The sequence below is a fragment of the Lactuca saligna genome, chromosome 3 (assembly GCF_052625555.1).
Source record: "Lactuca saligna cultivar CGN05327 chromosome 3, ASM5262555v1, whole genome shotgun sequence".
Classification (NCBI taxonomy): Eukaryota; Viridiplantae; Streptophyta; class Magnoliopsida; order Asterales; family Asteraceae; genus Lactuca; species Lactuca saligna.
Genome location: NC_136419.1, coordinates 215,897,833 through 215,907,856, shown reverse-complemented (window position 1 = coordinate 215,907,856; position 10,024 = coordinate 215,897,833). Strand labels below are relative to the sequence as shown.

At 41.5% G+C, this 10,024-nt stretch overlaps 1 non-coding gene across 1 annotated transcript; it reads left to right on the top strand.

The window, feature by feature from the left end:
* Positions 1-7,725: 7,725 nt before the first annotated feature.
* On the top strand, positions 7,726-7,832 carry LOC145038165 (small nucleolar RNA R71). Its single transcript, XR_013679229.1, has one exon. It is a non-coding gene; the product is annotated as a small nucleolar RNA R71 (small nucleolar RNA).
* Positions 7,833-10,024: the final 2,192 nt, after the last annotated feature.

The following is a 10,024-nucleotide window of genomic DNA, read 5'->3' as shown; positions in this document are numbered from 1 at the left end:
TTAGCCTAAATTAAGATTCTAAGTTTTCTAATATGTGACTAACCCCCTACCCCACACTTATTTTATGCAATGCCCTCATTGCATATTATACAAAATAAAAATGCAAATATAGGGAGAATTGGAACAAACTCCCCTGGGGTAGCAGTCGATAGGTTGACACTCTCCTCTTCAGCTCCTTCTTCAATTGACTTTAGCCATGGGAACAGCTCATCCATGGCATGGGTGGCATGCATCTCATGTGGTTGCCAGCTCGAAAATTCCACGGAACAGAGTCGTTAGAAAGTCTCCAGTAGTAATCCTTCTCAAAGAGTGTATGAATGTTGCATTGAAAATGGTCAAAGCAATTCTGAAACTCTACAAGTAGCAGGCTACTCGGCGAGTAAGCTCGTGGACTCGGCGAGTAGGCCTTGATGTAAAACAAGATCGTGTAATATCGTATGTACTCGCCGAGTAGAGTTAGTGCACTCGGCGAGTAGTGAGTGTTTTTCCAGAACTGTTCTAGTTGCTGCATCTCTCGACTTTGGTGTTGAAACGGAAGTGTAAATTGACTCTCACTCGAATTCCCTCAGCAGCAACACTCCATATGACTCTCGACTCTCACAGACTCAATCCTAAGGACAAGACTCCATAATTGCTTAAAAGTCTCTCATTCCTTTCTTGACCCTTACTAGTTAGTATGCTTCCCTATCTTCAATCCCTGAAAAGAAAAACTAACAGTGACACTAATAATTCAACCACCATAAACAAAATCCAAAGTGTTAACAATTGTTTTAGAACAAAACATCATAAAAAAAAAGTCTTCAATCTTCATCATCCATTCCAGCTCCTCTTACTCCACTTCCTCCCTCTCCATCTCTTCTTCGCATCCTCTCATCCCAATTCATGATATAGGGGTAGCCGGGTCCAGGTCTCGGGGCAATTTTCATTTGTTGAAAGAGGTACTCGAAAGATTGATTAGTGTAGTTCACCCCTTGCCCAATATCATCCAAGTAGTGTCGGTACTCTACTTGGTTCCAACCATCATTATCCTCCACCGGAATAACCGGTGGATCTTCCCGCACCCGTTCGCTCCTTTGTCGGACCCGCCTTCCCGGCTCCTCGGGGACCGCCGGCTCATCTTCATTTGGAATAGTAAAGGAATCACCAAACTTTTCAACTATCCGTGCCCTCCTATAAAGTGCAGTGTTGAATGGTGGAGGGTGGATAACCGTTAGTGCTTGAGCTTGTGGCAAATCCAAGATCCCAAATGACTTGGCAAGTCTGGTAATAAACATGCCTCCATTTATCTTTGAATTGATCTTCTCTTTGACCGCCCCCTCAGCAAGAAATTTGGAAATGCAGTAAGGAAGGTTGCAAAAAACGTATGGAGTGATGATGCTCCACAAGTAGAAGATGTCAAGGGTGGGAACTTTGTCCCCATCCTTTCGCATGTTTATCGTACTTGCTACAAACCGGTGAATGAGTCGGTGGATCGGAGAATGAATGTGACCTTCTTGCGCAGTGGAAGGAATGTAAACTCGGTTGGCAATTGTGTTCCACCATGTAGACGCCACCACCTCCTCGGGAAGTTCTTTGCAGCAATTTTCCAAGAAGGCTTCAAAATAATCCGTCATCATCACATCTTGGTCATAAACACCTAACCTCCATGAGAACTCCACCATGCTGCATTGTCGCAGCTCCCCGCCCAAAGAGAAAGAGATTGTGTTAGGATTGTAGAACTCACTACCACCTCGAAATGAGATGGTAGCAAAGAATTCCCAGCACAACTCAACGTAAACCAGCTCTTGGATTTTAAACAACTGCAACCAACCATCACAAGTGATGTTGGCATTTCCCAAATTGCAATCCTTTACCAAGTACGGGGTGAGTTCTTCTTCCAAACCAACATTTCCCATCCATCCCCAATCCACTGCATTTGGAAAGTGAATTTCCTTTTGCCTAAGTGCCTCCAATCTGTTTAGAGCTCGTGTTTTTGATGATTTAGATGTAATTTGTTGAAAAGATAGCCATGGCATATCACCATGGCTTCCACCATGCGAAGATTGGCCCCTTCTTGCCATGCTACCTGTATACACATATCAAGAACACAACAACAAACAACACCCAACAATTAAAAAAAAAAATTGGTCTGACTGCGACCTACTCGCCGAGTACACGACTCTACTCGGCGAGTAGTATGAACTCCATGACAGATCGGGTATCGGATCTGTGTAATATATGCAAAAGTCCAAATTTTTCATAGGGTTTTGTTGTAATTACTTATCTAACCATAGATCTTGAAGAAAATACTCCTAACATTATCTAATTCATGACTAAATCAAAACCCTAGAGTTTGAGGAAAACTCCCCAAATCCGAAATTACTTCAAATCTAGACAGATCTGTGATAAAAATTCAACCTTTCATGAAATTAAAGGTTAAAGATGTTACCTTTTTTCTTGAATGAGGAGAATTAAGTGGAAAATTGAAGAGATCTTGAAAACACTTTGAAAGAAGGTTGAGAGAGAAGTACACGGCGAGTAATGGGATGAAATGGTGAAAAAAACTTTTTTTTTACAGATTATATTTCACTTGTTTTGAACTGGTTACTCGCCGAGTAGAATGGGTCTACTCGCCGAGTAGACGCGCTTTCAAATGACATTTGACTGAACCGTTCATCTACTCGCCGAGTACACGACTCTACTCGGCGAGTATATGTCACAGATTGAAAAAAAAATTGTATTTAGAAAAATTAATGTATTAATTCATGTTTTTAAACCATCCACCCCACACTCTAAGCATGGCTTGTCCTCAAGCAGTTATTGGCATAAAATAGATGAAGAAGAATGAAAAAAAATGTGAAAATAAAGAAAAAGAAAGAAAATGCAAACTTGAGACTCGGGTTGCCTCCCGAGAAGCGCTTCTTTTTATGGAGTCATTAGCTGGACTCTTCCCCTTCTACGTAGTTGCAATCCCGCCCAACAGCAACTCTTCCAATCCTTCATTCCGGGGTACTCCTTCTTCATATTTTTTTACTCTATGACCATTGACTTTGAATGGCGTGCCGTCTCTTGATAACAACTCTATAGCCCCATGTGGAAACACCATCTTGACCAGAAAAGGACCATCCCACCTTGATTTGAGTTTGCCCGAGAAAAGTTTTAATCGGGAATTGAAAAGCAATACCTTTTGGCCTTCATGGATTTCTTTATTCTTGATCCGTTTATCATGCCATTTCTTGGTCTTTTCTTTATAAAGCCAAGAACTAGAGTATGCATCATTCCTTAGCTCTTCAAGGGCATTCATTTGCATCAAACAGTTGCTCTTTAGTTCTTCCATGTCGAAGTTGCACCTCTTTAAAGCCCAATACGCCCTATGCTCGATCTCGACCGGCAAATGGCATTGCTTTCCATAAACTAACCTATATGGTGTAGTACCAATAGGTGTTTTGAAAGCTGTACGAAATGCCCATAACGCATCATCCAGTTTATCCGACCATTCCTTGTGGTTGCTTCCCACCGATTTCTCTAAAATTCGCTTCAAGGCTCGATTGGTCACTTCGGTTTGTCCACTGGTTTGTGGATGGTATGATGTGGAGAACTTATGGGTAACCCCATATTTCTTTAGCACCTTTTCCAATTGATCATTGGCAAAATGTGTGCCTCGGTCACTGATTAAAGCCTTCGGAACACCAAAGCGTGAGAATAGCTTCTTCAAGAATCGCACCACTACCCGTCCGTCATTTGTTGGTAACGCTTGTGCCTCCGCCCATTTTGATACATAATCGACCGCTACTAGTATGTACTTGTTTCCTTTGGATATGGGAAAAGGTCCCATGAAGTCAATACCCCACACGTCAAACACCTCACACACTTGGATACTATGTTGTGGCATTTCATTTCGAGATGAAATGTTTCCCACTCTTTGACAAGCATCACATTCTTTGACAAATTGGGCTGCATCTTTAAAGATTGTAGGCCAATAAAACCCAATGTCAAAGATCTTCTTTGCAGTGTAGTGTGCTCCATGATGTCCTCCCGTGGGCCCGCTATGGCAATGTTCTAATATTCTTCAGCTTTCCTTCCCGAACACACATCTTCGTATGATACCATCCGTACAGCTTCGGAAGAGGTATGAGTCGTCCCAAAAGTAATATTTGATTTCAGCAAAGAATTTCTTCTTTTGTTGACTGCTACAATCCTTCGGGATGTAATTTGTAGCTAAATAGTTAGCTATGTCTGCGAACCATGGCTCTTCTCCCACTGACACCATAATGTATTCGTCCGGAAAGTCGTCTCCATCTTTGTCTTCTTGCAATTGCGGGTTCTCTAGCCTGGACAAGTGATCAGCCGCTACATTCTCCATTCCCTTCTTGTCTCGTATTTCTATGTCGAATTCTTGAAGAAGCAGCACCCATCGTATCAGTCTTGGCTTAGCATCCTGTTTGGAAAACAAATACTTGATAGCCGAGTGGTCAGTAAAAACAGTAGTTTTAGAAATTTGTCAAAAGCATACACGACAACTAACAATTCTTTTTCAGTGGTGGTGTAATTCTCTTGGGTTGGGTTTAAAGTCTTGCTAGCATAATATATGGGTTGAAAGTGCTTATCAACCCTTTGACCAAGGACCGCTCCTAATGCATAGTCACTAGCATCACACATGATCTCAAAGGGTAAGTTCCAATTTGGTGCAATAATGATCGGGGCATTAGTTAATTTTTCCTTTAAAAATTCAAATGCCTCTAAACACTCTTTAGTAAAATTAAATGGTGCATCTTTGAGTAATAATTGTGTTAGAGGCTTAGTTATTTTGGAAAAATCTTTTATAAAACGTCGGTAAAAACCTGCGTGTCCTAGAAAACTCCTAATGCCCTTCACATTAGTTGGTGGGGGTAATTTGGCAATGGTGTCAATCTTTGCCCGATCCACCTCAATTCCCTTTTTGGATATTTTGTGTCCCAAAACTATACCCTCCTTGACCATGAAGTGACATTTTTCCCAATTGATGACCAAATCGGTTTTTTCACACCTAGCAAGCATTGAGTCAAGATTTGTGAGACAGTCATGGAAAGAGGATCCGAAAACGGAAAAGTCATCCATAAAAACTTCCATAAATTTTTCCACCATATCGTGGAATATTGCGGTCATACACCTTTGAAACATCGCAGGTGCATTGTATAGCCCAAAAGGCATGCGTCTATAGGCGAAAGTCCCACTTGGGCATGTGAATGTGGTCTTTTCTTGGTCCATTGGGTCTATGGGTATTTGAAAATAACCCGAAAACCCATCTAGAAAGCAATAATAGCTATGGCCCGATAGTCTCTCTAACATTTGATCTATAAAAGGTAGGGGAAAATGGTCTTTACGAGTGGCATCGTTTAGCTTTCGATAATCGATGCACACTCTCCAACCGGTTACCGTTCGCGTCGGGATTAGCTCGTTCTTTTCGTTGGTTATGACCGTCATCCCTCCTTTCTTGGGCACCACTTGGACCGGACTCACCCACGGGCTATCGGAAATGGAGTATATGATTCCTGCATCTAAGAGTTTGACCACCTCCTTCTTGACTACTTCTTGCATGTTCGGGTTTAACCTTCTTTGGTGTTGCACCACCGACTTTGATCCTTCTTCTAGATTGATTTTGTGAGAGCAATAGGATTGGCTTATTCCTTTGATGTCGGTGATGCTCCATGCTATGGCCCGTTTCCGTTTCTTCAACACGTGCACTAGTTTCTCCTTTTCCGATTTGGACAGATCCGAGGCTATGATTACTGGATTTTGATTGCCTTCTTCCAGAAAAGCATACTCCAAATGGTCGGGTAACGTTTTAAGCTCTGTTTGTTGGTTCTTAGTGACAGAATCGGTGAGTGCAGGTATGGTACTCGGCGAGTTTGTGGCTGCATTCACGAATTCTGACTTTTCTTCAGATATACTCGGCGAGTAGATCGGCCCTACTCGGCGAGTAGGGCTGTCAGATTGCTTCATTATTTCTTCATACTCCGCTTCTTCCAACAGTCTTTCAATTTCTAATAAATCCTTTTCTGGATCAAATGCTTCATCTAAAGCTGCAAACTTGCTGGAATATTCAGGTATGTCTTCCTCCAATAGTTCATCAAGCATGTCGATTGAGAACGTCGTGTCGTCACTACTCCTAGAGTACTTCATAGCTTGGTCCACCCCGAATGTTACTGAATCGTCCCCGACCCGCAAGGTGAGCTTGGAGTCTCTCATGTCTACTATAGCGCTCGCTGTGTTGAGGAAAGGCCTTCCAAGGATGATTGGTACTTGTGGATCCGCCTCCATATCTAGAATGATGAAATCAGCAGGAAAGACAAATTTATCCACTTTCACAAGCAAATCTTCGCATATGCCTCTTGGGAAGGTGACTGTCTTGTTTGCCAAATGAATTGCCATGCGAATTGGCCTTGGCTCCGGGAGGTCTAGCTTCTTAAAGAATGAGTATGGCATAAGATTCACACTTGCTCCAGAATCAGCTAAGGCATGAAGTGCAGCCAAGTTTCCAAATTGGCAAGGTAAAGTTAAGCTCCCCGGATCACCCTTCTTCTTTGGTAGCTTATTTAGCATTGCAGCGGAGCAGTTCTCATTAAGCACTACCTTCTGCACTTCTTCCATCTTTCTTCTATTGGTGAGGAGTTCCTTAAGGAACTTTGCATACTTGGGCATTTGCATGACGGCTTCAATGAACGGTATGTTGATTTGAAGAGTCTTAATGTGGTCTAGAAACTTCTGATATTCCTCTTCCTGCTTCTCTTTCTTGGCTCGGGCTGGGTATGGCATTGGAGGCTGGTAAGGCTTTTCAGGAGATTGTTCACGTGTTTTTGATGGTGTACTCGCCGAGTCCATCGGCCCTACTCGGCGAGTAGGACTCTCAGATTGTAACTTTTGGTTTTCTGCTTGTTCTTCCGCTTCTACCTTCTGTGAGTCCTTGGTTGCTTCAGTTCGAATGGGGGCTAGGGGAGTGATGATCTTCCCACTTCTTGTTGTGACAATGTTTATGTGCGCGCCACGTGGGTTGTTTTCGGTTTTGCTAGGAAGTTCACCCGGTGACCTTTGGTTAAGTTGTTGAGCAAGTTGCCCAAGCTGCGTTTCTATATTGTGGATGGATGCGTGCTGGTTCCTGAGCATCGTTCTTTTTTCTTGGATAGCAGCATCATGATCACTATGCCTTTTTTCGGAAGCAGCTACAAATTTAGTAAGCATATCTTCCAAGCTTGGCTTCCTTTCTTGCACCAGCTCCTCCTTTTGGTAGAATCCTCTCCCTTTTTGTCTATACTTCTCCTCCTTGGCTTTCTTGTACTCTTCGTAAGGAAGCCACTCTTTCTTTTTTTTGCGCCAATCTTCATCATATCGGTCTCCACTCGAGTAACACGCTTGCGCCTTCTTGTTGCCATTCTCATCCAAATCGCAGTCTCTAGTGAGGTGAGGCCCATTGCAGTTTTCACAACCCACCCGAATAGCATGGATCGTTTGATCCATTTTATCCATTCTCCTATCCATGGTTTTTAGCATAGCCATGACCGCAGATAAGTCTTCAGTAGCAGCATAAGCGGCTCCCCTTGTGACATCATGTCTAGGGTTATGGTATTCTCTAGAGTGTTTAGAGAATTCTTCAATCAATTCTTTAATCACCGGGGGCGCTTCTTTGTAAGTGGGCCTTGCGAGTCTAGCAACTGCCGGGTTGTGACATTGACTCCATCATAGAAGATGGAGACTTCTTGGTGGCTGTTTAGATCATGGTGTGGGCAGTTTCTTAGCAGACTCTTGTACCTCTCCCATGCTTCATATAACGACTCTCCAGCTTGTTGTTCAAAGTTTGAAATGGCCTTCTTCAGCTTGGCTATCTTAGAAGGTGGGCAAAAGTGATCAATGAATTATTCCTTCATCTTGGCCCAAGTAGTGACTGATCCAGGGGGAAGTGATTTGAGCCAGTCTTTAGCAACGCCCTTGAAGGTTACCGGAAGCATACAAAGTAGTTGAGTCTCACGGGTTACATTTGGAATATTGAAGTAATCAGCTACATGATTGACTTCATCCAAATGCTTGTAGGCATCTTCATGATCTTTCCCATAAAAAGGTATTTCTTTGAGTGAAGCTAGGATATGACCATTTAGCTCGAAGGTAGCAGTCGCGGGGATTGCGGGTTGCACAAGTCCCGGGCCATTGTCGTCGCGCATCCTTTTCTTCCATTCTCCCATGGGGATTTCATCAATGTTAGCCATTGTGAACGCTAACTCTTCCTCCGACTCGGTTTCGCGCTCGTACGTTGCCTCCTCTTCTTCCTCAGTCTCGTACCCGATATCTTCTTGAATTGGTTCCTCGATTATCAAAGAGGCGCTAGATGCTCCTGATTTACTGCTCTTCTTTTTCCCAAAAACGGTCTTCAAGTTGGACAAAGGTGACTTCTTTGGTGTACTTGAACTCTCCACGTCCTTTCCTTTGTTCCTTTTCAATGCGGATTCGGGATCTTCAAACGGGGGTACCAGTGGTGTGTTTGATCCTCTAGTCATGAAAGTCCTAAAAAAATAGACTAAAAGCGTAAAAAGAACAAAAAAAAATGTACTAAAAAAATTAAAATTTACTGCTAAATAAACTGCTACTCGCCGAGTAGGTGCGATTGCACTCGGCGAGTATCAGTGGTATTTTGAAAAAAATTCTAAATTTAATACTAAACTAAAACAGATGCTAAAACCTAATTACTAAATACTAAATTGCAATAAATGAACTCTATGCAAGTAAACTCACACAAAGGATCGAAAAAATTAGGAATTAGATTAATTATTTAGAACCGTTCCCCGGCAACGGCCCCAAAAACTTGATGTGTGTAAAATGCACTTGTTTTATCCCTACTTTTAATTAATAAATTGAACACACAAAGGCAGTGAACCTGTCTTTTAGTGGTATAGATTAGTAAGTAAGGTGTCGAACTCAGGGAACGGAAAATTAAACTAATAACTAATTTTAACTAAAACAACTAATAAAAGTAAAAGGGTTTTCTCTAGTTTTGCAAGACTAGAAACTTAGGCACACTAAATTAACTAAATAACTAAAGCAACAACTATTCACCAAATTTGATAAAGATGTTTCTATTTAGGTTCAACCAATTCACTCCTATGGTTATTTATATCTATGGTAGATTAATTGCTATTGGTTACCAATTATAATGGTTAGGTTCATGTTCATTACTCCTAACCCTTAGACAATTAACTAATTTAAGCGGTGATCAAGTGTTTAAACTAATTAATTCCCTAGATTATTGATTTGGATTAAATAAGATTTGTAATGGTCAATTAAGTTATTAATTCAATTAACCTCTTGTTTGATGGTTCTCAAACAAGCTCACACATTAATCTTCCTATTATCTTATTAATCTTAGTTTCATAATCATTACTTCTAAGCATATGGTTTAGTGTTCACATAGACATATGAGGTTAACAACTAAGAGATGTTCATGCAACCTAATTGTCTTCCAATTAACAGAAAATAGTAGTGATTAATGCATAAGGTTCTTTAACAAACTTAATTTAATATATCACCAATGAACAATCAAACAAAAACTAATAATTAAACCATAGGAGTTCCTTGGTATTCCCCAAACAGAAACAAAAACGAATTTAGTTCATAATTGCAGTAGAAACAAACATAAAAACAAGGTTTACTAAATCAAACATAGTCAATTCCTAAATCTAAGTGGTAGAATTAACCTAATTGCTTGAATTCTTCAAAAGATTGAAGCTTAGGGTTCCTTAGCGTCTTCTAGGGCTCTTAGTCGCAGCTTAACCTTCAAAAATCGCCAGGAATGTTGTCCCCTTAGATAAGGATTCGGTTTTTATAGATATCCCAAAACAGGGTGTACTCGGCGAGTAGCAGGACCAACTCGCCGAGTAGGTGCATAGTTATCCGTCTTGAATCAGGAATCGTAGCTATCTTCTGGAACATCCTCGTGTACTCGCTGAGTAGAGTCGTCTACTCGCCGAGTAGATGGTCTTTTGCCTCTTATTTTCACTCTTTGGTCTTCAATTGCTTCCCC